This window comes from Pan troglodytes, chromosome 11 (assembly GCF_028858775.2).
Source record: "Pan troglodytes isolate AG18354 chromosome 11, NHGRI_mPanTro3-v2.0_pri, whole genome shotgun sequence".
NCBI classification, from domain to species: Eukaryota; Metazoa; Chordata; class Mammalia; order Primates; family Hominidae; genus Pan; species Pan troglodytes.
Window position 1 is genome coordinate 48,046,795 of NC_072409.2, and position 25,827 is coordinate 48,072,621.

The 25,827-nt window shown below is 40.5% G+C and overlaps 1 long non-coding RNA gene across 1 annotated transcript in view; it reads left to right on the forward strand.

The window, feature by feature from the left end:
- The first annotated feature begins 551 nt into the window (after window positions 1–551).
- LOC134807649 (uncharacterized) overlaps window positions 552–25,827 on the forward strand; it is a 94,210-nt gene continuing 68,934 nt past the window's right edge. The window contains exon 1 of the long non-coding RNA XR_010148643.1: window positions 552–747. This is a non-coding gene — a long non-coding RNA (uncharacterized LOC134807649). The remainder of the gene's footprint in view (window positions 748–25,827) is intronic.

The window sequence follows — 25,827 nt, forward strand, 5'->3', positions numbered from 1 at the left end:
CTTTGGGAAAAGCCTGTCTATAGTCTAAATGCAAACACCACAGATTAGTTACTAGTAGATCATGTGCTAAATTATTCAAGTAATTTAATTACTTAATGGGAAGAATAACACCCTCCCCCTCTTTTGGGAGGGAGTAGACCTTGAGGAGGTCAGCACATACCCAAGTCTGATACATTTTTAATGTGAGAGGTGTGTTAGTAGTGAGAGGTGAAGCCAGCTGGACTTCCTGGGTCGAGTGGGGACTTGGAGAACTTTCCTGTCTCACAAGAGGATTGTAAAACGCACCGATCAGCGATCTGTAGCTAGCAAGAGGTTTGTAAAATGCACCAATCAGCGCTCCGTAAAAATGCACCATTCAGTGCTCTGTAGCTAGCTCAAGGTTTGTAAAATGGATCAATCAGCGCTCTGTAAAATGGACCTATCAGCACTCTGTAAAATGGACCAATCAGTGCTCTGTAAAATAGACCAATGGGCACTCTGTAAAATGGACCAATCAGCAGGACATGGGTGGGGACAAATAAGGGAATAAAAGCTGGCCACCCCCAGCCGGCACAGGCAACCCAGGTCTTCTTCCAGATTGTGGAAGTTTTGGTCTTTCATTCTTCACAATAAATCTTGCTGCTGCTCACTGTTTGTGTCCGGCCCGTCTTTAAGAGCTGAAACACTCACGGCAAAAGTCCGCAGCTCCATTCTTGAAGTCAGCGAGACCACGAATCCACCGGAAGGAACCAACTCTGGACACAATAGGTAGAGGAGAATTCTTACCACTGTATGTTTATAAGAGTGCATTTAATTTTTAAAAACATTTTTCTTCTGTTTCTTCTTTACTGTTATTGCTAATGCTCCTTCCTGTGGGCTTTTTCTCAAGACTTTCTAGGTTTTCAATATTCTTATGACTACTATTCCCACTCCCTGAAAAAAAAAAGCAGGACTATCTCAGAGCATTTCCCCTAGCAGGTGTGCAGTCCATGGCGAGGCTGGGCCTCAGGCCAGTGGAGTAGCCATGTTTATGACATGGTTTCACTTCTTACACCATCAGGCTCTCTTGGTCCTGCGTGTCTTCTGCTTTTTAATCTGTGGAGACAAGTGATCTCTATGTTCTCATGCCTTACCATGCCCCACACAGAGCCTACCATCGAAACAGATCACCCTGGTTCATGTAACTACTAAACATCAGTGTTTCCTTAATTAGCACAGCTATAAAGATTTATCATCTCTTGGGAGAGTAAGAGTGAGTCTGATTAAATAGTTCTTTGCAGAACAGCCACGTATGACAACTGAGCTTTTGAAAATGTGTCTAGTGCCACAACTGAAAATGCTATTACATTGAATATATTGGGACAAATGAAATAGCTTGTAAAAATTAATTTTACTTGATTAATTTTACTTTATTTTTTTAAAATTGGGTCACTAGAAAGTTTTAAATTGCACAGGTGGCTTAGAGTGTCTTTCTTTGGATGGCCCTGACTTAGAGGGTTGTAGTTAATTCTACCTTTGGAATTTACCGGTGAAACCCATTTGGTTACTGGACGAGACCACTGAGATGGGTTCTTGTGAAGCACCCTTACTGGTACCACTCTTTGCTCTGATCTAAATGTTCTGGCTGGGTGTTTGTTTCGCAGGGCTACCTGGTTAATTGACAGTTCTCAGTCATTGCTTATTCTTGCTCACATAGAAACTAGTACAAATAAATTCCTTACACACAGACATATACTAACTAGATGCAACCAAAAACGCACATGCACAAATAACTCTATAACTTACTAAAATCAATAATGAATTAAAAATGTCTATCATACTCATCTTTTTTATTATAATTATCTATTTCCTTTTTCTTTTCTTTTCTTTTTTTTTTTTTAAGATAGAGTCTTACTCTGTCACCCAAGCTGGAGTGCAGTGGTACGATAGCCCACTGCAACCTCTGCCTCCCGGGTTCAAGTGATTCTCCTGCCTCAGCCTCCTGAGTAGCTGGGATTACAGGCACCCGCTACCATGACCAGCTAATTTTTTTTTTTTTTTTGTATTTTAGTAGAGACAGGGTTTCACCATGTTGGCCAGGCTGGGCTCGAATTCCTGACCTCAAAGTCCTGAGATTTCAGGTGTGAGCCACCATGTCAGGTATCTCTTTACATTTTTAAATCAATAGTTCTCTTTTGTCATTATGAGATCATGCCTCATCAATTTAATTAATATAAGTTAATATGCCATTAACTATTATTATTTTGATGTTTCCTCAAATTGTCCAAATTTGGCTGTCTATTTTCAGCTTTTCCAGTAATAGTCTTAAAGGGTGGAAGCTCCACATTTTCTGGAAACATCTTAAATTTTTACATGAATTATGTAATTATGAATTATGAGATAAATACCCATCAGGAAGTCCTGATCTCTTCCAGGGGAGGAGAGGATTAGAGATCAATATCTGGGCTCATGAGAGCTGGTATTGGGTAGAGAGCTGTCCTTGCTGCAGCTGCTATATTCGGAAAATATATTTTGTGTTAATGACTTGGAAAAGACCCTTTCTTTTACATTTTTATTTCACATTGATTTTCCAGTTTGATATGATATATCTATTTGTTAGAGAATAAATGGAATAAATGGTTTCATCTGTAGAAAAGACTGCGTTCTCTACTAATTCATATGATGACATTGCTCTCTTCTCCATATTTGTTCAAGTATAGAGGGAAAATGGAGAGGCAGAGAGTTGAGAACACACACACACTCACACTCATATACATGCAATGCTCGTTTGACTCCACTGCCCCAAAAAGCAGGATCTAGGTCTTTCAAACACCTGTAAGGAAAGCCTCAGCAACTTGAATTTATATTTAAGATTCAGTGGATCAAGATTTTCACAAGTCAAATAGGTGCTGCCTGACTGCAGAGTGATAGTCACGTGAGTAGTTCCTATTATTTCTTCAATTGTGATTAGGAGCACTTCCTGGGATGTGTCTAATTTTACCACAGATCACCTCCTGTCACACTGATTATATAAAACTTCCAGGATTTAGCTGGGACTTGGGGAAATGTATCTCATTGTGGATGAGAAAATGACTTCTGTATTTTATATACATATATCTCTTCTCTCTCCATTTCTGTCATATTGAATCTTTGAATCTGTATAACAAAATGCAACTTCCATACTTTACTTCCTTTAATTTTCTTGACTCTCCTCTGAGCCAGATATTACCCTCTCTGTTTTTTGTGTGAGAAAGCTGGGGCCCAGATTGGTTAAGGACTTGCTCAAGAACTTACAAAGAAGTATCAATTCTCTTTGAAGTTTCCTCATCCTAATCTTTTAAGAAAAACCATAGAACCTACCAGAAAACTACTAGATGTTGACTGGTTCATACCTCTAGAGTTTGAACCCTAGCCAGTTGCTCCTTCTGAAAACTGAATCATTTCCAAATAATTCACAACACACCTGTAAAAGAAAGGGCACACACGAAAGGGTTTCTGGACACAGCCCAGAAAATGTGAATAAAGCAAATTTTTCAGCCATCTACTGAGGCTACTTGATTAGCTTGGCTTGGAGTGAAGTACTAAGAATCAGATATGTTGGAACTCAATATTGCTGCCTGATAGTCTAGCAAAAAAAGGTGTGTTGATCCCAAGAAGATGGAATTCCCAGATGAAGATGGTTAAAAGCATCTTATCTGCCCAGAACAAGTGTGCTTGTGGATGGGTTTCGAGTTGTTTCTGAAATTAGCAATTTTTCAAGGATTGCACTTTATTTTTACTTCTTCTCCATTATATTTACTAGTATTATTTCATTTTTCAACTCATGATTTTCTTTTCTCAATGGTAAATCTAAAGTAGCTGTCACTCCAAACATTGTTAGTTTTCTTCCATTAAAGGATATTAATAAAGAATTAGAGATAGTGTAGAAGTGAAAACAGTGTAGATTCAGAGTTATACACGTATTCATTCATTTGACAAATATTTCTTGAGTCCCTGCTATGAGCCAGTTATTATTTTAGATGATGCACACAGCAATAAATAATGAGACAAAAATCTTGTCTTTATGGAGTTGTCATTCTGATAGGGGAAGTGGACAAAAATGAGATAAATAGGTAAAAGATGTAATAAGTGAAGTTGAGTAAAAGTAAAGCAGTGGGAGTTTAAGGGCATTGAGAGAGTTGCTGCAGTTGTGAAAGTTGGCCACAGAAGAGACTTGTTGTGAACATGATGCTCAGACAAAGGTCGGAATGGTGAAAGGGAGCCCGGCACATACACGGGGGAGAAGCTCAGGCAGAGGGAACAGCAAATGCACTCTCAAGGCAAGCGGCTGCCTGTTAGGTTTAAGGGTTAGCAAAGAAACCAGTGTTGCTGGAGCAAAGCAAGCACGTAGAAGAGAAAGTAAAAGAGCTAATGTGTGTGAGTGTGCAGTGAAGGGGGTAGGGGGAGCCATAAGGCTTCCATATTTACTTCGAATGGGGTAGAAAGGCCGTGGGAGGCTTAAGCAGAGAAGAGAGTGTTGAGTCAGGAACTGTGAAGGATCTGAACTTTGACCCTACTCACCCGCCACGATGTTTTACATGTATGCTGACCAAAGACGTGCACCGTTAATTACTCACAGCAAAGTCAGCGGCTGCAGAAACATCTTGCCCTGTTTCCTATGCCCCAAGCTCTGCAAGGAGTGTAGTGAGGACCTCACATCACTTGTATGGGTGGTGGGATCTAACGGGGCATCATGGCAGAGGAACCACACAGTTAGGTGGCTGTGAGCTTTTATAGCGCTGCTATGTTTGCTTTTTTGCCTTTCCTCCTCTCTGAAGAGAGATGACTTACTACCCTGGAATGTAAGCGGGTATCTCCGGGAGGAAAAGAAGAGAGCTTTATTTTTACTATCGTGGATGTCTCTGTGGTGGTAGGTTCTTAAAATTTCTGTACAGGGATACACCACCTCTAGCTTCCAAAGCTGTCTACTATTTAAACATGTCTTTGCTCAGAAGGCCCAATCTTTGCAGAAACAAAAGTGATCCATGGAATTGTCTCCCAACAGTCAACTCTCTCAGCACAACATGACAAGTTTTTAATAGCAAGCTCAGTGCTGGATGGAGAACAAAGTGGCAGGGGTGAGACAGAGTGGAGAGGGGAGACCAGTTAGGAGGCTATTATAAGGACTCAGAGCAGGGATGATGGTTTCTTTCAACTTGTCTGTCTACTGTTCATGTGAGATTGGCCAAGTGTCTTAAGCGCTTTGACTCTCAATTTCCTTGTGTGTACCATGTGGACAAGAGTACTTTCTAGGGCTGTTGTCGTTTATAAAGTAATGGACATAAAGTAATCCTGCATCTAAAACTTAGTATTTCTGTCCCTATTCATTTAAAGTAGCACCACTCAGATTTCACTTTGGAAAACAAGCTACATGAAAAATGTTTGAATTGAAAATTAATACTTATTCTGGTAACTCAAGCATTGCATTAAATAAACAATACTAGACTTACCCATAATTACTTGATAAATCTTTACCACAATTATGATTCTCTGTGAAATCATAATGAATCTATGAATTTTATAATATAAATTTCATAATTAATCTATGAATTCTATGAATGAATCTATGCATTCATATGAATCTATGAATGAAATTCTATAAATGAATCTATGAAATCTATGAATTTTGTAATTTATGAATTTTACATTCATAGATCTCTACAAAGAGTAAATTAAGCAGTTTTCTTTGCAAAAATAATTTCATTTGCATCTTCCTTTATCAGAGAAATGTTCAAGAAAGATAAACCAAAATATTTTGGTGTATCTTTTAAAAAGAAATGTCTGAACATTTCTTTTGAGGTAATTATTATATTTCCAAGTTTAAAATATGTGATGTTTTGAAGGTTTATTTAAGATGGAGGAGTAGAAAAGATTCATCTACCCTACGTCTGGAAAGCAACAAATAACAAACAGAAAGTATAAAAGCAGAGGAGACATAGTTCAAAAAGCAGGAAACAGGCACAACACAACCCCAAATATGAATAATGAAGAGTGCCTGCCAACTATGTGCAATTTGGACCAAATTTACAGTATTTCCTCCTACCAGATGCATTGCAATACACCAGAAATAATGGCGGGTACAGATCTGAACACCCCACAGTGCTTCCCTGGTGGCCAGTGGACCTGCTATTTGCTCATAAAGGGTGAACTACTAAGAGTTTGAAATGCTGAGGACAAAAGGTATGCCTAGATGTGCCTCGGACATCATGCACAGCATGGACCAGGAAATGATCAGACATAACAGCATTTCATTGAGATGGCTGATACACCTTGTCATTCCCTTGACACTTATTTTTCACTCTGTTTTCTGAAAATGCAGGTCCAGAAAGAAAAATTTTTCCTCTGAGTACTAGACAGAAGAGTGCCACTAGGAGATAGGAGTTTACATGCTGATCCATTAACACAGACAAAAAGCAAGAACCTAATATCCAAGTAAAATTCCTGCAAGGAAAAATGATTAAGGAACACAGTGCCTCGTTCCAGAAGAGATGACTGCCAAGCATTTGGCCCTCTCTGCCTTGACAAATAGAAACAAAGCCCAGTGATTACTGAGACCATCTGGCATTGGCACTCTTGCGCACCCATGCAGAGCTCTTGATGGGACCCGTCTACCTTTGAGTGGAGCCCCCACCAACCCAGTTTCCTAGAGACCCTTCAACTGGCCACCAAGGCCACCTTCCCCGTGAGCCCCACTTTACCACTTAAGTTACAGGTCTTGGTAACATCCTTCCCAACTCCCCATTTGCCAATTAGACCCTATGGCAAAATGCACGACCACTGGCCAGAGGACCCTGCTGCACTTTGAGACCCATAAGCTCCCAGCATTGGCTAAAAATTATACACCCTTTCAGAGAAAATTACTGTCCTGTTCTTGGGCTTTTGTAAATATTGAACACATAATCCATGGTTGTAAAATAATCTTAAAATTCCAAATCCCTATTATATTGTGAGTCTAAAAAAAGTCTCAAAATACTAAGTGGGAACAACTCAGATATCTTCTACAGTAAAACAAAAATGATACCCACAAGAGCAGGCATGACTTAGGCTAGCTGGGATACTGCAACTTCATGGAAAGATCTCAGGAGTGTCCCTTCACCTCCGCTGCACATCACCTAAGGAGATGCTGTCTCCACTGGCTCAGATATAGAGACCTCTCTTACCACATGTGGGCCTGCTTCACTGATGACTCCTCCCAGGTAACCTTTGCTGGGCTGGAACAGGGTGTGCCTGTCATCTGCCCTAAAAGAAGCCTGTCTCTTACAGAGCATGGTAAGGGATATTCAGCTCCATGGCAGAGCTTTGTGGGGTTCTGATGGCTATACAGGCCACCCACAAAGGAGCCCTGTTGTGGTTTCGTGGACTCATGGGCTGTGGCTCAGCCCCAGACTGACATCAAACAAGCCACCCTGTGGGGATGAGACATTTATATAAAAATTAGCTCCACTCCTAATAAACGTTTTGTTGCCAATGTAAATAGTCTCTAAAAAGGCTGCTGAGCCAACAAGAGAAAACATAAGCAATGAGCAGACTGCTTGCCAAGGAAATGAGGAGACTGAAGTGTCTGCCCCAGAGCGAGCAGATGTGTGACTGTTCGCCTCCTGGATCCACAGGAAGGTGGCCCAGGCATATCCAGACACTTGCTAGACTGGGCATCCAGCCACAATGGCCACTGTCCTCAGAAGCTGCTGGATCAGCATAGAAAAGCCATACTCCTTGCCAGACTCTGGCCTAGGCTACAAACACGGCCCAGGCATTCTTGGCAGGTGGATCCCACTGGGCCCTTCTTCCCACCTTTGGGGCTCCTCTGGATGCTGACTGTGGTTGACACTTTCTCCAAGTTCAGCCTCACCATCTCCAAACGTTTCACTGGCCTGGGCCACACTATTCAGGCCCTACAAGATCACGTTTGTTTCCTAATCAGGTTTCCTCAACACATTGCATCTGATGATAGCCAATCATGGGGCATGGAGTGGACTGTCTTATCTCCACATCACTCCCAAGTTGCAGAGATGATGAAATATTTTAATAAACGATTTACAAACAGGCTTAAGTGGCTGCTAAGAGGAGACTAACCCCAACCTGCAGTACACATCTCAGGTGAGCAGTGCCCCAAGAGGGCACTTCTCAGCTGTGGCACGTAGTTGGATGGGCCTGGCTGCCCATCCTTTACCTGTGTGCCCTCCTACAGTCACTGGCCCTGTGGTTTCCGTGGAAGACCCAGCAGGGGCCTTCTATCCCCTTTGACCCATTTCTAAATACTTTATATAAATTTTTAAAAAATGTTTTTTAAACAACAGAGGGTGAGAAGTTATGGAAACTCATTTAAAAATTTTTTAAAAAGTGAAACCTCTGTGCTAGCCAATTCTTAAACATGGTGTGTTTTCCTACTTAAGTTATATAGAAATATTTTCCTGTGAAAATACTTTGTCTCTATGACAATTCTCCCAAACAAAAAAATCTAAATAAAAATTAAAAAATAATTTTAAAGAATACGAAGTTTTTGTTAAAGAAGACACACTAATGACAGCAACAACCAACACCAAAGGAAACACAAAACCCCAACTCCTAGAAAGGTACGGGGGAGAGAAAAGACGTTAATAATCTTTGTTTTGTCAAACTACATGCCCTGTAAAGCTTTCTCCTCATTCCCATGCCTCCAAAACAAACAAAAACCAAAAACCTTGCCACACTGCCTCTCCCAGCAGCGGTGAGTGCTGTGGGTTCAGACAGACTGCTGAGCCTATACCCACGCCTGCAACCCTGACCCTGAGAGACAGTCTCAGCTGCCATGCAAAACATCTCCAAATGACATCTACACTCCCAAGGCTGATAAACTGATGTCACAGACAAACAAAACTGTGAAACCTACTGCCTCAGGCAGTTCCTCTAAAGCCAGGGACTAAATTATTCAGATGAAACTAAAAAGCCCAGGATAAGGGGCCCCGTGATAAAAGACTCCATTCAAAACCCTGTTAACTTAACTACTTCATTAATAAATGTCCTACTTGGGGTGCCATGACATTACAGACTCTTTATTTCCAAGCAGAGGAACCATGTGTGCCCTCTGGGATTACATTTCTCCTGTATGAATCTGATTTTCATGACAATGCTTCAGCCCTGGGAGACATACATGACAGCTTCATCTTACTGGTCAGAGCTCACTTGCCTCAGGCCAGCTAAAAAGGTTCATATAAAAACTTTTTTTTTAAAGCTCTTAACTCTCTAAAGCAGAGCCAGATAGTCCAGGAGACATCTTTCCTGGTTTGGTAGACACTGTATTGAGACACAGAGCTCATACTGAGACCCAGTCCTCCAGGTGGGCCTCATCATCCTACGTAGAGTGACTGTGATCCCAGTCTGGGTCTTTGGTCCCCTGTTGGCTCTAATTAATTACCCAGCCCTTGACAGAGCCCCTCAAAGTCTAACCTATTCCAGTCCCTGATAAAATAGCCCATGTTTCTCACTTCAGTCCTAAAAAATCCAGGAGTCGAGTGGAAGAGGTGAGGCCAGAACCCTCTGTGTCATCTCTCGGGTCCCACGTGGGCAATCACAGAGGCACTGCACAGCAGACTTGGGGACCCTGCCCTGCCCTGCCCACATCAGACTGGGGGGCCTGCCAGGGCATGGCAGGCTCTGCAGGGAGCTGCAGTCAAGGACTCAGGCCTCCTGCCCAGCCATGCTGTCATTCATAGCTATATTTCCAGCCCAAGTGGCCATATATGGAGGCCAGCTGCAGAGGCATCCTCAGGCATTTTGAACAAGACCTTCTTCCGAGGGGAGGGGTGACCTGAAAGACACTTGCCCTACTCCAACTCAGAACTCAGTGCTCTTCTACTCCTAGGCTTCCCCCAAGCCCTGCTCTCAGCCCCCGGGGCCCACAAAACTGCAGAAGCCTTTTGTGTGGGGCTCCCTCCAAAGTGAGATGACCCCCTAGACCCTCACGTCTGGGCTGGTTCACCTGACCCTCTACCCACAAGCTGTTCTATGGGAGACAAAGAGAACGAGGGGAGGATCAATGCCTTCCCTGATTTAGCCTCTTGGATGGAAAATTCCAGAGTCTTAAAAAAAACTCAGTTGAAAGATGCAAAGTCAACATACAAAAACCAGTCATCTCTGTATATACTAGCAGTGGAAAATTGGAAACCAAAATTAAAAGCACCATACCATTTATTTTCATGCGCGTCCCTGTGAAGAGACCACCAAACAGGCTTTGTGTGAGCAATAAAGCTGTTTATTTCACCTGGGTGCAGGCGGGCTGAGTCCGAAAAGAGAGTCAGTGAAGGGAGATATGGGTGGGGCCGTTTTATAGGATTTGGGTAGGTAAAGGAAAATTACAGTCAAAGGGGGTTTGTTCTCTGGCAGGCAGGAGTGGGGGTCCCAAGGTGCTCAGTGGGCAGGAGTGGGGGTCGCAAGGTGCTCAGTGGGGGTGTTTTTGAGCCAGGATGAGCCAGGAAAAGGACTTTCACAAGGTAATGTCATCAGTTAAGGCAAGGACCGGCCATTTACACTTCTTTTGTGGTGGAATGTCATCAGTTAAGGTGGGGCATGGCATATTCACTTCTTTTGTGATTCTTTAGTTACTTCAGGCCATCTGGGCATATACGTGCAGGTCACAGGGGATGCGATGGCTTGGCTTGGGCTCAGAGGCCTGACATTCCTGCCTTCTTAATAAGAAAAATAAAACAAAATAGTGTTGAAGTGTTGGGGCGGCGAAAATTTTTGGGGGGTATGGAGAGAGAATGGACAATGTTTCTCAGGGCTGCTTCAAGCGGGATTAGGGGCGGCGTGGGAACCTAGAGTAGGAGAGATTAAGCTGAAGGGAGGTCTTGTGGTAAGGGGTGATATTGTGGGGATGTTAGAAGAAACATTTGTCGTATAGAATGATTGGTGATGGCCTGGATATGGTTTTGGATGAATTGAGAAACTAAATGGAATAACAGAAGGAGAAAAACAGGTATAAAAGGTCTAAGAATTGGGACGACTGAGGATATCTGATTAGAGAGTGCCTAAGGAGATTCAGCATAGTCCTGCCAGCAAAGATTATTTATTTACTTCAAGAGTTAAGAGTGGCAGTTTGGGGATAGCACCAAGAGATATCAGCTGTGATGGCTTGGAAAAACAGTGTAAACCGGCAGTGTAAACAAGAGCAGGGCATGTATGAGTAGTTGAGAACAGTGAATAGGAGTATGACTAGACAGAAGGTAATAGGGATGATAAGTATTTTTTGGGGCACAGTCTAAGTTGGTCTGGTGTCTGGAATGAGACTGGGGCCTAATAAAAAGGAGCGTCTATACGGAGCTTAAATGGGCTGTACCCTGTAGCATTCCAAGGACAGGCCTGAATTCTGAGAAGGGAAAGTGGTAAAAGTATTGTCCAGTCCTTTTTAAGTTGGTGACTGAGCTTGGTGAGGTGTGTTTTTAAAAGACCTTTAGTCCATTCTACTTTTCTTGAAGACGGAGGACCGTAAGGGATATAAAGGTTTCACTGAATACTAAGAGCCTGAAAAACTGCTTGGCTGATTTGACTAATAAAGGCTCGTCTGTTATCAGACTGTATTGAGGTGGGAAGGCTAAACTGAGGAATTATGTCTGACAGAAGGGAAGAAATGATTGCGGTGGCCTTCTCAGACCCTGTAGGAAAGGCCTCTACCTATCTAGTGAAAGTATCTACCTAGACTAAGAGGTATTTTAGTTATCTGACTCAAGGCATGTTGAGTAAAGCTAATTTGCCAGTCCTGGGTGGGGCAAATCCTCGAGCTTGATGTGTAGGGAAGGGAGGGGGCCTGAATAATCCCTGAGGAGTAGTAGAATAGCAGATGGAACACTGAGAAGTTATTTCCTTGAGGATAGATTTCCACGATGGAAAGGAAATGAGAGGTTCTAAGAGGCAGGCTAGTGGCTTGTACTATAGCATAGCCTGCCTTTGCTGGTGTGTGGCCATTAGGCCTGGTGGAACCACCATCAATAAATCAAGCATGATCAGGGTGAGGAACAGGAAAGAAGGAAATTTGGGGAAATGGGGTGAATGTCAGGTGGATCAGAGAGATACAGTCATGGGGGGTCAGGTGTGGTATCAGGAATAATGTGGGAGGCCGGATTGAAGTCTGGGCCAAGAACAACGGTAATTGTGGGAGACTCAACAAAGAGTGAGTATAGCTGAAGGAGCCGGGAAGCAGAAAGTATATGCGTCAGGTATGAGGAAGAAAATAGACTTTGGAAGTTATGAGAACTGTAGAGAGTGAGTTGAGCATAGTTTGTGATTTTGAGGGCCTCTAAAAGTATTAATGCAGCGGCAGCTGCTGCACGCAGACATGAGGGCTAGGCTAAACAGTAAGGTCAAGTTGTTTGGACAGAAAGGCTATAATAGGGTGTGGTCCTGGCTCTTGTGTAAGAATTCTGACCACGCTAACCATGCCTAGGAAGGAAAGGAGTTGTTGTTTGGTAGAAGGTGCTGGGGTTTGAGAGATCAGTAGGACACAATTGGCAGGGAGAGCACGTTTGTTTTTATGAGAATTATGCTGAGATAGGTAACAGATGAGGAAGAAATTTGGGCTTGATTGAAGTAATGGGGGCTGTCTGTGAAGCTTTGCGGCAGTACAGCCTAGGTAATTTGCTGAGCTTGATGGGTGTCAGGCTCAGTCCAAGTGAAAGCGAAGAGAGGCTGGGATTAAGGGTGCAAAGGAATACTAAAGAAAGCATGTCTGAGATCTAGAACAGAACAATGGGTTGTAGAGGCAGGTATTGAGGGTAGGAGGGTATATGGGTTTGGCACCACGGGGTGGATAGGCAAAACAATTTGGTTGACAAGGAGCAGATCCTGAACTAACTTGTAAGGCTTGTCTGGTTTTAGGAGAGGTAAAATGGGGGAATTGTAAGGAGAGTTTATAGGCTTTAAAAGGCCATGCTGTAGCAGGCAAGTGTTAACAGGCTGTAATCTTTTTAAAGCGTGCTGCAGAATGGGATATTGGCGTTGAGTGATTAGGTTTTAATGAGATGGTAAGGGGTGCATGATCGGTCGCCAAGGAGGGAGTAGAGGTATCTTATACTTGTGGGTTAAGGTGTGGGGGGGAATACAAGAGGACACAAAGGAGGCTTTGGATTGGGAAGAAGGGCAGCAATGAGATATATCTGTAGTCCAGGAATAGTCAGGGAAGCAGATAATTTAGTTAAAGTGTCTCAGCCTAATAAGGGAACTGGGCAGGTGCGGATAACTAAAAAGGAGTGCCTAAAAGAGTATTGTCTAAGTTGGCACCAGAGTTGTGGAGTTTTCAGAGGTTTAGAAGCCTGGCCGTCAATACCCACAACAGTTATGGAGGCAAGGGAAACGGGCCCTTGAAAAGAAGGTAATGTGGAGTGGGTAGCCTCCGTATTGATTAAGAAGGGGACGGGCTTACCTTCCACTGTGAGAGTTACCGGCAGTTCGGCGTCAGTGATGGTCTAGGGGGCTTCCGAGGCGATCGGGCAGTGTCCGTCTTCAGCCGCTAAGCCGAGAAGATCTGGGAAGGCGTCAGTCAGAGAGCCTTGGGCCAGAGTTCCAGGGGCTCTGGGAGTGGCTGCCAGGTGAGTTGAATAGTCCGATTTTCACTGGGGTCCCACACAGATGGGACGTGGCTTAGGAGGAATCCCGGGCTGCGGGCATTCCTTGGCCCAGTGGCCAGATTTCCAGCACGTGTTGCAAGCTCCTGGGGGAGGAGGTTCTGGAGGAACACCTGGCCGCTGCGGTTCAGGTGTTTGGAAGTTCTTGTGTGCTGGAGATGTGGCTGGGGTTTGTCTCACAGTGGAGGCAAGGAATTGCAACTCTTTTCTATTATTGTACACCTTGAAGGCGAGGTTAATTAAATCCTGTTGTGGGGTTTGAGGGCCGGAATTTAATTTTTGGAGTTTTATTTAATGTCGGGAGCAGATTGGGTAATAAAATGCATTTTGAGAATAAGACGGCCTTTTGACCTTTTAGGGTCTAGGGCTGTAAAGTGTCTCAGGGTTGCTGCCAAACAAGTCATGAACTGGGCTGGATTTTTATATTTGATGAAAAAGAGCCTAAACGCTATCCGATTTGGGATAAAGAAAAAGAGCATTAACCTTGACTATGCCTTTGGCTCCAGCCACCTTTTTAAGAGTAAATTGCTGGGCAGGAGGGGGAGGGCTAGTCACAGAACGAAACTGTAAGCCGGACCAGGTGTGAGGAGGGGAGGTGATAAAAAGATTATAGGGTGGAGGAGCGGAGGCTGAGGAAGAATTGGGACCTAGCTCGGCCCGGTGAGGAGCAGCCTGGGGAGGAAGGGAGAGGTCAGATGGGTCTGTAGAAAAGGAAGATTAGAAAGACTCAGTGACGCTTGGGGTTGGTACTGAGGGGACAGGCGGGAGGGAAAGAAGGAAGATTTGGGACAAGTTGCACTGGGCACAGAGACTAGGAAGGGACTGATGTGTAAAAGAATGCCTGGACGTCAGGCACCTCAGACCATTTGCCTATTTTACGACAAGAATTATTTAGATCTTGCAGGATGGAAAAATTCAAAGTGCCATTTTCTGGCTATTTGGAACTACTGTCGAGTTTGTATTGGGGTCAAGCGGCATTGCAGAAGAAAATAAGGCATTTAGGTTTTAGGTCAGGTGTGAGTTTAAGAGGTTTTAAGTTTTTGAGAACACAGGCCAAGGGAGTAGAAGGACGAATGGAGGGTGGAAGGTTACCCATAGTGAAGGAGGCAAGCCCAGAGAAAAGAGTAGAGACACAGAGAAGGGGTGGGGGGTTCTTGCCCTCCAGAAAAGCAGAGAAGGGGTGGGGGCACGGAAATAAGGGATTGGGGCACAGAGATAAGAGGTCAGGTGCAGAAATAAGGGATTGGGGCACAGAGATAAGAGGTGTTGGGGTGCGGAAATAAGCGATTGGGGGCTTCTCGCCCCCTAGGAAAGCGGGACTTGCCGCTAAGGGTGAAGGAGAAGGGGTTGAGGGGTACTTGCCCCTGCCCCAGGAAAGCAGGACTTGCCGCTAATGGTGAAGGACCAAGGCAGGCGTCCCTGCGTGGTCTGACACCCTTGAAACGTGAGTGTGTAATCAGAGAGGTGTCCCTGCAATGATTAAACACCAAGGGAAGCCTGCCTTCCCAGTCCGGGACTGGCACTGGAGTTTTGGGTTCATGGATAAAACATGTCTCTTTTGTCTCTACCAGAAAATGGAATGAATTGAAATTAAGAGAAGGGAGAGATTGAAGTGTGGCGCCAAGATTGAAAGGAGAAAGAGGTTGAGGGATAGTGAGGGAGGTTGGAGAAGAGAGTAAAAAGAGGCCGCTTACCGGATTTGAAATTGGTGAGATGTTTCTTGGGCTGGTGGGTCTGAGGACCTGAGGTCCTAGGTGGATCTTTCTCACGGAGCAAAGAGCAGGAGGACAGGGGATTGATCTCCCAAGGGAGGTCCCCCGATCCAAGTCACGGCACCAAATTTCATGCGCGTCTGTGTGAAGAGACCACCAAACAGGCTTTGTGTGAGCAATAAAGCTGTTTATTTCACCTGGGTGCAGGCGGGCTGAGTCCAAAAAGAGAGTCAGCGAAGGGAGATAGGGGTGGGGCCGTTTTATAGGATTTGGGTAGGTAAAGGAAAATTACAGTCAAAGGGGGTTTGTTCTCTGGCAGGCAGGAGTGGGGGTCCCAAGGTGCTCAGTGGGCAGGAGTGGGGTCGCAAGGTGCTCAGTGGGGGTGTTTTTGAGCCAGGATGAGCCAGGAAAAGGACTTTCACAAGGTAATGTCATCAGTTAAGGCAAGGACCGGCCATTTACACTTCTTTTGTGGTGGAATGTCATCAGTTAAGGTGGGGCAGGGCATATTCACTTCTTTTGTGATTCTTTAGTTACTTCAGGCCATCTGGGCATATACGTGCAGGTCACAGGGGATGCGATGGCTTGGCTTGGGCTCAGAGGCCTGACATTTATAGTTACTAAAAAACCCGAAAAGGACATAGCTAAAATAGATATTCTAACAAAGCCTTCTCAGATTCTGTTTAGTGAAAACTACAAAATATAAATGAAAGAAATCAAAGAGTAACAAAATAAACGGACAAACATACTGTGTTTATCTTCATAGTAAAGGTGTCAGTACTTCCCAAATCTGTAAGTCTAATGTAATTCTTATCCAAATCCCAACAGAATTATTTGTAGATATAGAAAAGCTTATTAGAAAATTTACGTGGAGAAGCAAATGAGAGAGATCAAATAGTTTCAGAAAAGACTAATGCAGGAAGGATAACACTATGCAATTTTTTTTATTGTGGTAAAATATATATAACAAAATTTGCCGTTTTTAAGTATTTTAAGTGTATAACTCAGTGGCATCAATTATATTCGCAATGTTGTACATTTATCAACACTATCTACAGTTATTTCAAAACATTTTCATCACTGTAACAGGAACTTCACACCTATTAAGTGATACATCTCCATTCCTCCCTATCACAGCCCCTGGTAATCTATAATCTGCCTTCTTTATCTATGAATTTGCCTATTCTAGATACCTTATATAAGTGAAATCACATAATATTTCTTCTTTTCTATTTGGCTTTTTTAACTTAGAATAACATTTTCAAAGTTCATCTATGTTGTAGCACATGTTAGCATTTCATTCCTTTTTAAGGCTGAGTAATATTCCATTGCATAAATAGATTGCATTTTGTTTACACATCTGTTAATGGACACTTAGGTTCTTTTTACATTTTATAATGCTGCTATGAATGTGGTGTACAAGTATCCATTTGAGTCTCTGTTTTCCGATCTTTTGGTTATATTACTAGGCAAGGAATTGGTAGGTCACATGGTAATTCTTTGTTTAACTTTTTGAGAAACTGCCAAATTGTTTTCCACAGTGCCTTTACCACTTGACATTTTAATCAGAAATGTATAAGAACTTCAATTTTATTGTATCTTTGTCAATGCTTGTTATTTTCTGTTCTTGCTTTCTTTTATTATAGTTGTCCTTGTAGTTGTGAAGTGGTATTTCATGATTTTAATTTGTATTTTCCTAATGGCTAATGAAATTGGCAATTTTTCATTTGCTAATAAGCCATTTATTTCTTCTTTGGAGAAATTCTATTCAAGTCCTTTGCCCAATTTTTAATTGAACTGTTTGCTTTTTGGCTGTTGAGTAGTAAGAGATTTTATATATTTTTGGTATTAGGTCCTTATCAGACATGTGGTTTGCAGTTTTTTCCATTCTATGGTTTGTCTTTTCACTCTCTTCATAGTGTCCTTTGAGTCACATAGATGTTTAATTTTAATGAAGTTTCATTTATCTTTTTTTTCTTTTGTTGTCTATGCCTTTGATGTTGTATTTAAGAAAACATTGCCAAATCCAAGGTCATGAAGGTTTGTCCTTGTTTTATTCAGAGTTTTATAATTTTAGCTCTTGAATTGAGGTCTTTTTATTTCATTTTGAGCTAACTTTTGTATATAGTTTAAGGTAAGGTCAAACTTTATTCTTTTGCATGTGTATATCCATTTTTCTAGAATTATTTCTAGAAGACACTGTTCTTTCTCCGTTGAATGGTTTTGGTATACTTGTCAAAAGTCAATTGCACTTTTTTTTATTTTTTTAAGACAGGGTTTCATTCTGTCAACTTAGGCTGGAGTGCAGTGGCACAATCACAGCTCACTGCAGCCTCTGGTTCCTGGGTTCAAACAATCCTCCCTCCTCAGCCTCCCAAGTATCTGGGACTACAGGCATGTGCCACCAAGCCTGGCTAATTTTTGTATTTTCTTTCTTTTTTTTTTTTAATTGTAGAGACAAAGTTTTAACATGTTGCCCAGGCTGGTCTCGAGCTCCTGGGCTCAAGAGATTTGCCCTCCTTGGCCCCTCAAAGTGCTGGGATTACAGGTGTGAGCCACTGCACCCAGCCTGAACATCTTTTAATGGTCATTATAACTAAGTTTTGTCAATTTTATTGATCTTTTCAAAGTACTAATTTCTAGTATTGTTTATGGTATGCATTGTTTTCCTACTCTTTGTATCATTTCTACTATAATCTGTATTATTTCCTTTCTTTTATTTTGATTTAAGTTTGTATTTTTTTTTTCCTTAAGGTGACAATCTAGACTACTGATTTGAGATCTTTCTTCTTTTCTTAATGTAAGTGCTTTGGGCTATACATTTCTCTCTAAGCACTGCTTTAGCTGCACTCCAAAATAAGGATTAACTGCTTTCACTTACGTCCCAATTTTTGGCATTTTGTGTTTTTCATTCATATCAAAGTATTTTCTGAGTTTTTTTTAAAACTTCCTTCTTAATCACAGGTTATTTAGTAGTAGGTTTTTAATTTTCACATATTTGTAATTTTAAAAAATTTCCTTCTGCTGTTTATTTCTAGCTTTATTCCACATGATCAGAGGAGACACTTTATGTAATTTCAGCCTTTTTAAATTTATTGAGACTTGTTTCGTGGCCTAGCACATGGTCTGTTCTGGAAAATGCTCCATGCATACTGAGGAGATAATCTATTTTGCTGTTCTTAGGTAGACAGTTTTAAAAATGTCTGTTAAATGGTGTTGGTGCCCAGTGTTGTTCAAGTCTTCTATTTTCTTCTATTTCTGTCAAATTATTCTATTATTAAAAATATGATATTGAAGTTACTAACTAGCATTGTTGAACTATTTCTCTCTTCAACTCTATCATTTTTCTCTGTGTATTATGGGGCTCTATTTTTAGGTTCATATATACTTATAATTGCTATAATTTCTTGATGGACAAATACTTTTATTATTATAAACTACCTCTCTTTATGTCTATTGACATCTTTTGTAAAAACTCTATTTGTCTGATATGTATAGCTATTCCAGCATTCTTATAAAGTTTGCATAATGTATTTTTCCACTTTTTTACTTTCAACTTGTATGTCTTTGAATCTAATGTATGTCTCTTATAGACAACATATAGTTGGATCATTTTTGTTTTGTTCTATTTTATCTAATGTTCTCATCTCTGACCATTTAGACTTAATGTAACTTTTAAAGTATGTTTTGTGCCTGTCATTGTGTCATTTAGTTTCTCTGTGTAATATGTGATTTTTGTTCATTTAATACTCCATTACTATATTCTTTTGTATTAAATCAATATTTCTACTGTATCATTTTAATTCTTCTGGTTTTTCTTTTACTACATTTTTCAACTTATATTCTTAGTGGTTGCCTTGGTGATCACAATTAACATCTTAATTTATAACATTTTGTTTTCATTAATGCTGACATAATATTATGGGTATATAGCAGCTTTGCTCTTATGAAGCAAAGCTGTGGTGCCATTATCATACAAATGACCTCTTTATACATGATAGGTCCATCAACATAGTTTTGTAATTATTACTTTATTCAGTTGTTTTTTTAAATCAGGTAGAAAAAGAAAAGTTACAAAGAAAAACAAAAATCTATTTATACCGTCTTTTGTATTTACCTATGTAGTTACCTTTAACGGTATTCTTTATTTTTTTATGTGGCTTTGAGTTACTGGCTAGTGTTTTTTCTTTTGAGCTAGAAAGAATCTCTTCAGTATTCTTGTAAAGCAGGTGGTCTAATGATAAATTCTCCAGTGTTTGTTTATCTGAGACTATCTTAATCTCTCGTGTTTTTGAAAGGTTTTTTTGATGAATATAGAATTGTTGTTGATAGCGTTTTTCTTTTAGTGCTTTCACTATGTCATCTACTGCTTTTTGGACTCCATAATTTTGAATGCATAATCAGCTGTTAATCTCATTAAGGAGCCTCATGGTGCTATTTTGTTCTCCTCAGTTTACCTGTTGCCACAGGGGCTCCCTCTAGTTACCACTGGTCATGCCTAAGGGGCCATATGGGGTTTCCCCTGGCTAGGCCACCAGTGTCTTTCTGTGAGGGATGGGAATCTTAGGCCTATGGAGATAAGGAGACATCCCTAATTTGGGGCTTGCTGTGGTAGGATCCTCTTTGTCTGTGGGGCATGGAGAATGCATCTGTGCTCTTGTGCTTGTTCTGGCAGAATACTCCCTGGTGGTGCCCGTTGGCTACTCTGATGTCTCTAGGTGGTGGAGTGGCATCTCAGGTCTGTGAATACAAAGCAGCTTCCTGGGCTAGGCACTTGTTGTAGTGTGGTTTCTCTTTCTAGTGCCATCTGGGCACCCTGTATTCTCTTAGTGGTAGAGGGGAATCCCAGGTTCAATGGTAAAAAACACTACCCCTGGCTGCTTAATGTTAGCAGTGGTGCTGGACTGACTTGCCCTTGTATTCAGGACTCTCATTCAGTTTTGGGAGAAATATGCAAATAGGGGCTACCTTCATATTGGTAAGAAACACCAGGGTTGGACAGCCTGTGTTCTTGTGTTGGGTGAGGAGATGAGAGACTCCAGTTGTCATGTTTCTCCTTCAGTCTTGTCATTCAAAGCAGTTCACCTTCCTCTTTCTACCCCTCAAAGATCACATGTAGTCACATCTTGCATTATTTCCAAGGTATACAGTTGTAACTGCTGGAGAGAAGAGGGTAAAGGAGTCTTCAGAATCTTATCTGGACTGGAAGTACCCCAACTGATTATTGACATTGGTGCAAAAGCAATTCAATAAAGAAAGGGATGCTTACTCAACAAATGATATTGGAGCAATAGGACCCATAGGTATAGAAAGGAAACCTCCAACTAAACTTTGCATCCTATATAAGTATTAACTCACTATGGATCACAGACTAAAATTAAAATATAAAACTCTCAGTTTTGCAAAAAAGATAAAAGAAAATTTGGGGAATTTGTAAAAATAAATGAAGAGTACTTGAACTTTACTCCATATGTGTGATTCATATAAAAATATGACAAATTGATCTCATCTAAATTAATAACTTTTGCTCGGTGATAGCCAGTGTTAAAAGGATGAAGAGACAAATTACAGAGAGAGAGAAAATACTTGTAAGCCACATATCTGACTAAGAACTGGTATATAAAATACATATAGATGTATTTTATACATTTTATACAAACTGCACTCTTTGGCATGTATTCCTGAGTAATGAAACTTTATGTCTACACAAAACCTGTGCATGACTTCTTTAAGAAGCTTTATGCAAAATAGCCATATCCAGAAACAACCTGAATGTCATCAATGGATGAATGATCAAACCATGATTCATGTATACCTTGGGATAGTCAACAATAAAAAGAAACAAATTATGGATACACAACTTGGAATAATCTTCAGGGAATTATGCTTTGTAAAGAAAGCCAATCCCAAGAGGTTACATACTGTATGATTTCATGTATTTAGCATTTTTGAAGTGATAAAATGTTATAACTGGAGAAGAGATCAATGGCTTCTAGGGTTTAGGGGTGGGTGGGGGTGGGGGTGGACATGAGGGAGGTTAGCATTATTATCCAAAGGCAACACAAGAAATCCTTGTGTTGCTGAAACTTTATCATGACTGTAGTGGTGGACACACAAACCTACACATATAATAAAATTGCGTAGAAGTAAACACATACACATATGCACACGGGTAGTATGAATAATACTAGGAAAATCTGATCAGTGGATTCTATCAATATACTGTTTGTGATATTTTACCCTGATATTTTGAAATGTTAACATTGTGAACAACTAGGATAAAAATATATGGGACCTCTATTATTTCTTCACTTAATCACAGTAAATGAGCTTTGCGTCTCTCTGGAATTTGACCTCAGAGGTCCTGGTTGACTGATACAGATGTTTTGTGTATTTTCACCTAACTCTTCTAGTTGCTCTCAGTGAAAGTATTGGTTTACTATAAGTTACTCTATTATAGTCCTGTTCGATTGATTTTTGCAAGATGATTAAAATAGAAAACTTTAAAAAATGACACTGTTAGATGAAAATCTATGTTTTTGCAAAATGGCTAATTGTCTAAGAAGTAAAGCTACCTGGTTTCATTATCCTCATCTACCCATAAAATTTGAGGTTTTATAACACAGATGAAATAAGGCATAGGGATTATAAACATTATTTTATCTTTGCCTAATTATGTTCAAACTTCTAGTGCACAAAGGACACACCACACCACTTAGATGAGATCATTTCCAAAGTCCCTTGGAATCTTCTTCCAGTTTACAATGGGATAAGATCAAACTGGTCTTCACATGATTGATTTTAGTTTTTTCTGTAAAAACAATAAAGTAACTACTCTTTAAAACACACACACATGCAGGCATGCACACACATTTTGCCCACTGACAAATATTTTTATGTGAATAACTTGTTATTGTAGTTTTTTCAGATGACACATTCAGCAACCATATTTAAGCAAATGCAGAAGACTTAATTTAACTGCACCATCTGTCCATACAACTTTGAATAAATTTCATTTGTTCAAAATATCTTTAAATATAGATCATTTTAAACATAGATTATTTGTCAGGATCCACCCATTCCTCTGGTCTTTCCACTCACATAAATTAAAATTTTTCGCACATTCTCTTGTAATATTTTTGAGAAGAAGTGTAATTTACCTCCTGTTGTTTGACAGCCTCCTTCCCCCAAATGCTAACTAGATGGAGGTCAGAGTGAACACATTCTATTTGTACTCATGGGCCATCTATCCTACAAGTTTCACTTCACAAAACCCTGCATAGAATCATCCAGCAAAGGCAGAGAGTTAAAAAGATCTGATTGTCACGGTAAGTCTAGGAAGATTGGCCAAGAAAATTTGGGTTAGGCTGTTATGAAAATGCACCATAGAGTTCTCTTATGTACAAGAGAGTATAAAAGCAAAACTTACCATTTTCTTCCTTGCAGCATAAAGCTGGGTGTTTAAACAAAACAGTGGGAGGGGATTCCAAATATATTCTACTTGAGTTAATTGTTTAATAATGGGCCAAGAAGTATTCTATCTTGCTTCCAAATATTTAAATTAGAAAAAAAAATTCCTTTCAGCTATTTAACAAACATTTTACTAAGAATAGTATGTAATTCAAACGATGATGAATTGAAACAGCTCTATGGAGCCAGATAACAACAGCAACAACAATGAAGGGTGAATGAATGCGCTGCATGAATCAGTACTAAGTAGCATTTGGGGAAACAAATAAAATGTATTCAAAGAGCATGCACTTCCTAAAATAAAAGGATGTTTCACAGAAACATAGCAGCTGATCTGTCTATACCATATAATCTGTTTAACATTAGTGCAGGACTTCTTCAACCACTATTGTTTAAGGGGCTATAAAATAGCCAATGAACTGTTCGCATTGGGAAAACATGGTGTATTGATCCAGGGGTCGGCGTTTCTGGTCAGACCTCCTGGGTCCAAGTGCTGTCACTAACATGGTTTCCTTGCAAGAAGGGCTGCTTCTCTGCCTGACCCCTAGATTCCCTATCTGTAAGATGAGGAATCTTATGAAATCTTTATGAAAAGTCACGGAGACACTGTAAACAAAGTGCTTGTCACAGAGCCTGACAAAGTGGGGCAAGATGGCCCCACAAAATTTGGTGCTGTGGCAAATGTCAAGTTACTTTGGTATCAGTAGGTGTCATCATATAGACGTTCTATCTCTACAGCCTTGGCTACCAAGAAGTAAGTCACAGTGGAAGCAGGTTTTGGTGCACATCCTGCCAAACACACACGTGCAGAAGCAAGCACGTGTAGGAGCCATGCCCACTGCCATCAGAACCTCAGAGGCACTTGGCATGAAAGGCTCTTCTCAGAGAAAATGTCCTAGATGCTAATGTCAAGCTCAGCAGGCAGGACTTACACCTGGGTCTGGTGGCAAAATGCAAACTGAAGTGGAAGCAGCAGGGTCAGCCCGGGACCCTTGTTTCTTATGTCCTGTGTAGGCGAAGGTGACAAGCTCTGCCATGCCACTCTTTCCAGTCACGGGTGCAAAAGGACAGCAATTGCACCAACTAAGAAATTAGTTTGAGCACCCCTATATGAATTATCTAAGCTTAAGGTATTGATTCAGAGAAAGGATACTTCATAAATGGATTAATCACCACTAAAGTGTTTATTAGAATGCCCTTACACACATGCATTACAGAGTGTTTTCAAGTAATTTGCTCCACAACAAATATTAATATAATGGAGGGTAACAGAAGGAATAGTGTAAGTCCTTACTGTGTACTGGGAATCTTCTAAAAGTTTAACATGAACTACTTTATTCAAGCCTCACCATCCCCTACTGTGCTAGATATGTTTATTCACATTTTACCGATGAGGAAAGTGAGGCTAAGAAATTAACAACTTTGCAAAGTCGTGAGGCTAGTGAATGACAGAGTCAGGGTTTAAATGCAGACAGCTTTAATTACATCTCTCCAAATGACTTTCTACTTTACTAAACTAATAGCAATTTTATCACACTGAATCATATATCAAAGTAGCTTGAAAGCTATAACTGTTATATGAACACAAATTGTATGTATTGTTATTATTGTTATTAATTTTACTATTATGGACATCATTTTATTGCCATAATATAGTGCCAATTAATAAATGGTAGCTATTAATACTTTCATCAATCTAACTTGTGTTCCAAATCTCAAAAGGCAGAAAGTATCAAAATATAAAACAAAAATAAAGAAAAAAAAGCTACTAGTTTGGCCCAAATACTTGTGGAATACTCTGTACTTTTATCTTCCAAATGGACAAATTGAAGTTATTACCTAATGATAGAAAAACACAATGGAAAATGTATCCCACCGCTAACATGGGCCTCATCAAATGACTGCCACATTAATTGCACTTGCTTGGAAATGTGTATGTATAAAAACAGTGAACGAACCCAATTTATGTAAAATTATGTTCTTAATAGTAAAATTAATGATAATAACACATACAATTTGTATTCATATAACAATTATAGCTTTTAGGCTATTTTGATACATGATTTAGTGTGATAAAATTACCACTTGTTTGGTAAAGTAGCAAGAGTGAATCATTTGCAGAGATATGCTTAGAAAGCAGTCTCATGCCTGCTAGCCAAATTCCCTTTCTACTGTTATTATTAGTAGGTTAAATACATTTTCAAACAAAACTGTGGTCATATACAGTGAGCAAACCAAAGCTAAATACATAGTTTGGATTATGTGATTCAGCTTACCAATAGAATAGCTTAAACATTATTATAGTTGGCTGGGAGCAGTGGCTCACACCTGTAATCCCAGCACTTTGGGAGGCCGAGGCAGGCGGATCACTTGAGGTCAGGAGTTCGAGACCAGCCTGGCCAATACGGTGAAACCTCATCTCTACTAAAAATACAAAAATTAGCTGGGCGTGGTGGTGCACACCTGTAGTCCCAGCTACTTGGGAAGCTGAGGCAGGAGAATCACTTGAACCCCAGAAGCAGAGTTTGCAGTGAGCCGAGATCACACCACTGCACTCTAGCCTGGGTGTCACAGCAAGACTCTGACTCAAAAAAAAAAAAAAAAAAAAAAAATATATATATATATATATATATATATATATAATAGTTGGCCATTTAAAATTTTAATATAAATTTAATGTCATGCACATCTTATTTAACTTAACTTTCCATATTCATACCATTTAATATAGCAGAGTTATCATTTTTGTGGTGAGAACATATTACACCCCTCGGCATTTTTCAACAATACAATCTATGGTTAACTAACTATAGTCAGCATATTGTACAATAGTTCTCTTAAATTTATTCCTCTTATCTAAGTAAAATTTTGTATTCTTTGACCAACATTTCCTCATCTCTCTGCCCCCAACACCAACCACTATCATCAAACACCCCAGATCCTGGTACCACCATTCTACTCTCTACTTGTATGAGATTAATTTTTTTTAGATTCCACATATAAGTGAGATCATGCAATATAAGTGAGATTTGTCTTTCTGTGCCTGGCTTATT